This window comes from Gadus chalcogrammus, chromosome 10 (genome assembly GCF_026213295.1).
Source record: "Gadus chalcogrammus isolate NIFS_2021 chromosome 10, NIFS_Gcha_1.0, whole genome shotgun sequence".
In the NCBI taxonomy this organism is placed as follows: Eukaryota; Metazoa; Chordata; class Actinopteri; order Gadiformes; family Gadidae; genus Gadus; species Gadus chalcogrammus.
Window position 1 is genome coordinate 16,338,209 of NC_079421.1, and position 6,218 is coordinate 16,344,426.

A 6,218-nucleotide genomic window follows, 5' to 3' on the forward strand; every position below is an offset into this window, starting at 1 on the left:
AAAGCTACGCATGAAAGGAAACAAAAAATTACTCCAAGAGCTAAAGCTTATCTTTTATAAATTAGAAACCAAAAGTTCAAATATGTACACAGTATTTCAACCATTTCTGATACACTTGTTTTATTCATTTATTTAGTTATTTATTCATTCATGTATTTTTGTCCAGTTCAACATCAAAACAGAGACAGGGACTGTACATTTGGCCTGGTGAATAATATGGGCTCACACCATAAACAGAGTTTAGAAGATCAGGAGTAATACGTTGTCTTTTTAAAATAGTATCTGCTTGAGACCTAGTAACACTGTCACAATGGTGTGTAAACCTACAGACTCTGCCATTCCCCCTCCTCCAACGGTTTACAATGGTGGTGATGTTGGACGCCTTAGTTTACATAAGGTGGGATAAAACCTGTCACAACTGGATAAGAGGGGGGGGAGGGTATAATCAAATACAGGGGGTAGAGGAAGTCTTATTTTGAAGCTGGGGATGATGACGGATAAATTCCTTTTTCCCGTTGGATATACAATCTAATCTCACGTTGGACTGCCCGGCCCGTGGGAGCGTGCGGTTGCATTCATTGGGTTGAATGTCCACCACACGATTCTACAGATGCTTACTCGGAAGGCCAACATGATACCGTAAAATGTGTGTTAAGATGCACAAGGTAAATAATGGAATGTGTCTTGAAGGTATCTTTACTTTCCTTACTGACCTAAATGTTGGATATCCCCTTTTGATGAATTTGCCTGACAGAGAACTGTAAAAAATATGCATACGCACTGATATTTAAAAATTAAAAATCTCTATATATATTTTTAAGGAATCTGGGGACATTCTATACATTTGGTAGAACGCAGCAACCGATGGCTAACATTGAATTTCCTCTTTAACACATCTTAAACATCCCATAAACCATTTCCACTTTGCCGTTCCTTCCTTCCTTGTCATTCCTATCCAGATGCATTTAAAAAAAAAGAAATGCCCAACACAATGGAGGGGAGGGAGGAGGGGTGACTATCAACCCCAAAACCCAAAACAAAACATGGGGCCTATGTGGGAAACATGCTAACAAGTGCATAGGAGCATTACTGAGGCCTGTGATCATTACGTCAAAGAAGAGGTGGAGAGGAAACAATGGAGGATAGGAGTCGTTTCTCTTGTGTGTGTGCTTGTGTGTGTACGTGTGTGTGTGTGTGTGTGTGTGTGTGTGTGTGTGTGTGTGTGTGTGTGTGTGTGTGTGTGTGTGTGTGTGTGTGTGTGTGTGTGTGTGTGTGTGTGTGTGTGTGTGTGTGTGTGTGTGTGTCTGCTTGTGTGTGTGAGCCTTGCTGGAAAATACCATTTTTCTAGGAAATGGTTTTGCTCCCCGAGCATAATGTAGTGGTTTACCATTTGAGTTTGAGCGCGGGTGTGCTCTTCCCTCCTCACCCCCATGCTCAGACGGGGTGCAGGTTAGTGGGGGGACCTACATGAAGACCGTGCCTCTGAAAGCTTTCACCGCGTCCACGACCTATTGTGCTGCAGACTACTTAGCTATTTTTGTTACATCCACAAAAGAGAGAGTACAGTTTTTTTTCTTCTCCATACTGTATTAAAAAATAAATAAAAAGTAAGCTTTGGACAACCAGCGAGACGAGAATAAGACAAAGAAATCGTCACAATACACTGCGAAAAAACCATTCCATACCAAGAGACTCTTGTTTTTCAGGGTTTGAATGTCCAGCAGCATAATGGAGTTTGCAAAAAAAATTGCAGCCTTGCAAACCATTACAGAGAAGTCTCGGAGCGAAGCCACATCTACACAGGGGCGAGTTAGACGTTACCGAAAGGACTCGGAAGGGGATCGTAATTCTAACAAATATTTGGTTTTTTCCATGTTGTTTTTTTTCTTTTTTTTTAGATCCAACCACTGATATCCAGACCACATTCATAAATGGTACTTCTACATAAAACCTGTGTTCTTGTTCTGCTCTGCGGCGTGTCTCTGGAGAAGGGGGCAGCGGGGCCGGTGTGAATGGCGGCGGGGCGAGGATACATTCATGAAGAACAGTGCGGACACACAGGCGCTGCTCAGCTCCCCGACAGCAACGCCTGACACGGGGAATAAATTGAACTTGGACCACCCCCCCCCCTCCCCATCCCAACCACCCAACCCTCCAACCCCCAGTCTACATACAGCATCCCCACTCCTGCGGCTTTTCAGTCGTCTTACCACCTTTCCCCCCCAATAATACATGAGACACGCTCAGCCACGCGCTCTCATCAACCACGGATCCTTAATGAAATCTACATCTCTGTCTGGGAGGGGATGAAATAATAACGGTGGAACTGAAATTATTACTCCTTCACAGTGCCCTAGGATCGAATACATTTTTTTATCAAGGTGGGAATGGGGCGGGATAGAATATCACTGTGATTTCAAATGCTCTCCTCTTGAAAAAAAAAAAAAAAAGCCTACCGTGGTTGGATGGAGAAACGGGGATGCGTTGCTTTGTATTTGCATGAGATGTGGAAACAGATGGGAGAGTGTATTGAGAATAAAGGTTAACCGATTTAAACCTCGTGGCATTACCCAGTCGATACCAGTTTTACTAGTTAAGCTTGCTAAGTGGACGTGACGGCCGCAGTCATTTGGATTTAGGGGTTTATTTTCTTTACTCCCCAAACGTAACAACGGACTCGAGGGCTCTAACAAGTCGTGGTGGTTCTTCGAAGTCTGTAACCCAGTGACTCTTGTTAGACAAATCAAATGGGTTTGGGAATTGGAAAGGTGGATGGGAGTGGTTTTTAGTCTAAGCCAATTTGACTATGAGCTCAGACTTTAAGTGGGCCCAGGCTGCCTCGGGGAAATCCATCTGAGAAAGATTAACCGTGGGATTTAATGAGCGTAATGATCAAAGCCACGGCCACCTGTGCTATGGTAGGGCTAGCTAGGAAGGCAACAGTACCCACTATTGGGATACACTTAGGACTAGCAAGGAGGGCTACACTGGCTTATACATAGAGGGTAGTAGAGTAAAGAGATACGATATACGAAAATATGTTCATATAAGATATAAATGTTCTGTATGCGTGTGTTCATAGATAAATAAATGCACAAAATAGACGGCTCTGGTCTAGGCTTTCTAGCACAGACACCCTGAGAAAACAAAAAGAAAAAAAACATGTAACTTGTAGAACGAAACAAAATTCTAAATATTAATAGAATCCAGTATGATGGAAAGGCATCGCATTCCGTCGATCAAATATCTCCATGTGAGGATCCCACTAGTCTTGTTTTAAACAGTAATACACCTATAGCACTAGTGGTAGGCTGAGCGTGGTGTCATTATTGACTGAGCTGGCAGATATTTTATGGTATTTTGGTCTAATCATCGTTGCTACCACCCTCTAAATGTGATTTTTTTTTTTGCAGTTTCTTTTTTTACAGAAATGTTGAATGATGCATAATATGTCAGTGTATAAAGACTTCAAACAGGAGGTAACATGTTTTGTTTTTTCCTTCTCTCATTTCTCCTTCTCTCTCGGTGTATTTGACGTGTCTTTTTCATTTCTGGCAGCATTGTGTAGTAGTTTAGTATTTGGCACTTTATATAAAAGGCCTGGTGGTCCATCATCGCTGTGGCAGACCACCCCTGCCAGTGAACAGTCGTGAGGGTCAGCCGCTCAGAGCAGCAGGCTAGCCAGCATGGTGGAGGGGTTTGGGACGGAAGGGTCTGGATTGGAACTGGGATCTGGTGTTGGGATTTTGAGGTCAAAGGACACTACAGTGTGGGTAACTTGGGAGAGCATCAAGGTGCTAATGAGGCTTAGCACCACCGAAATAGCTACGCAGGAAGCTTTTATCTCAATGCAGTATTATTCCGCCAATTACAACAGATTAGCAAGACAAAGGGGGTCTACCCGGGGCAGATGTAGGTTATAGCGAAGGTGATCGCAAGGTCACGCACCTGTGCTTTCTTTCTTTGGGTCTAAAGACTGTTGTTATTTTTTAAAGGGTTACAATGAGAACTGAATATCCGTAGACGCGACCAATCAGCACCCTCTAAAAAACTGGCGAAAAGCGTGGCCACAAATAGCAAAGCCAGCATTGGAGTCAGCGGCTGAGGGGAGAAGGGACATGGGAACGCCACATCATGCCGACAGATGCGTTAAGACTGAGAATGTACGAGGACTGGACGCCATCTCCACCACATGTCATGCAAACTGTGTGAGAACCGCAGGGAGATGGTTATGAGCGGGCTCGAAACAACAAATGATAATAATAATAACAATAATAATAATAATAATAATCATAATAGTAATGATAACTAATAGAGAACGAGATAAATAGAAAGGTGGCCAAGTAGGGTCGTATTGAGGGGGGGCGGGGGGAGAAAGAGAGAGCGAGAGACAGAGAAATAGAATCTGGTTGCTCGGGCTGAAGACATATCCCCCCCCCCCCACCCAACCCACCACCCTCCACCCACCACCACCCCATTTCCCTGCCCCAAATTCTTCTCAGAGCTGAGGGTGAGTGGTTTGTCCTGATTTTTCTTTTGTGGACAGAGTAGCTTGAAGAACCAGCAGGTGCTGTGGACGTCACTCTTCAGGCTGGGCAAGCATTGGCCCTTCGTAGCAAGGTCCCCCGAGGCAAAGGAAGAGCAGAGGAAACAGGACCTGGGGGAGGGCGCTCAAAGCAGTGCCTGCATAAAAAGACAAAATATGAAAAGGGAAAATATGTTATTTATTTTTTTCCTTTTCTTTTTTAGCACATACTGGTATCTTATAAAGCATTACATTATGTTAAGGTTTGCATGGGCTTCAACGTGAAAGGGAAGGGACTGTCTTTAAATAAAAGATTCAGTGTTTAGTGTGTACATAAACACACACAATGCAGGGTTGAATCACACAACTGAGGTAATGGTTGCAGGTTTCCTGGTCTTTGATGCATATCTGCAACAGTGAGCTAGAAAAACAATCTTGTATCTCAGTCAGACAGGGGCCTTCCCCATGGCACTGATTTACAGATTGCCAATCCTATATTTTTCTTTGCCATCGACTCTGCCATCTCTCTCTCTCGCTCTTTATCCCCCCCCTCTCTCTCTCTCTCTCTCTCTCTCTCTCTCTCTCTCTCTCTCTCTCTCTCTCTCTCTCTCTCTCTCTCTCTCTCTCTCTCTCTCTCTCAGTTCCTATGACCCATCCCAGGGTGTTACATTCAGTTTTCTTTGTACCACGAAAACAAGGATCATTCATCGATGAAAGCCTTTCTTGTTTTGAACGGTTACATATTTTTCTGACTGAGTAATGCCACAAAGGATGATGTTCATCTTATCTCTTGCTTGAGATTGTTCTGCCTCTGGCTTTATGTATTGTTTGCACCTTGTTCTCATGTAGGATATCTGCACAGCAAGAAGGAATCACAACTACATCACAGAATATGTGGATGTTTTCAAGATGCGTCACCAAGCCCTTTTTACATCAACAGTATTAAAAAAAAAGAAATATTAAGCCTTAAAACAATAATACCCTGCATTTAAAATGTTCCACAGCATGCTTGACTCCCTACTATTGTAATCACACTTTAAAATGTTCTCCAAGCCTACTCGAATGCCTACAAAGGCCTACTAAGGGTTCACAATGTCTCCTCAAGGATTCCCTCACATCTGGATCATGTAAAAACGAAAAAAAGTCAAACTCCTTGGCTTGGCCTAAGGTGACAGAGAATAATAGATGAGCTGCCTTTGATATTGAAATCGGGTGAGGGTGGTGAGGGAAAGGGCCAGGGTGGGTGCGAGTGGATCACACTGTCAACTCCGTTCCCTCCTCCCCCCCCTTCCTTGTTTATACCAGACGGCAATTAAATCCAGGCCAAATTGTGCCATTTTTTTCCCATTCAGTCCGTTGGCCTCGCAGCCATGTTCTCCCGGCCTGGCTAGCTGGCTAATATCTCTGATTTACTCCAGCTTTGATCTTCCTCCTTCTTTGATAGGGCGTGGAATAAAGTGAAACTCCAGCTGCTGGTGTTCTTTCCCCTCCCTCTTCATCAGGGGGAAGGTTGGCAAAGGAAGCAGATAAAAGCGTCTGGCTCGTCCTCGTCTCGATCGCTTGCGATGAGTTAATTCTCTTCCTTCTAGTGTTGTACGAGGAGCTTTCTTGGAACGTATCATTCTATCGTTCGAAAAAAAAACTAAAATACGATTGAAAACAGCCGGCCAAACTATCCGGTGAAGGATGTTAT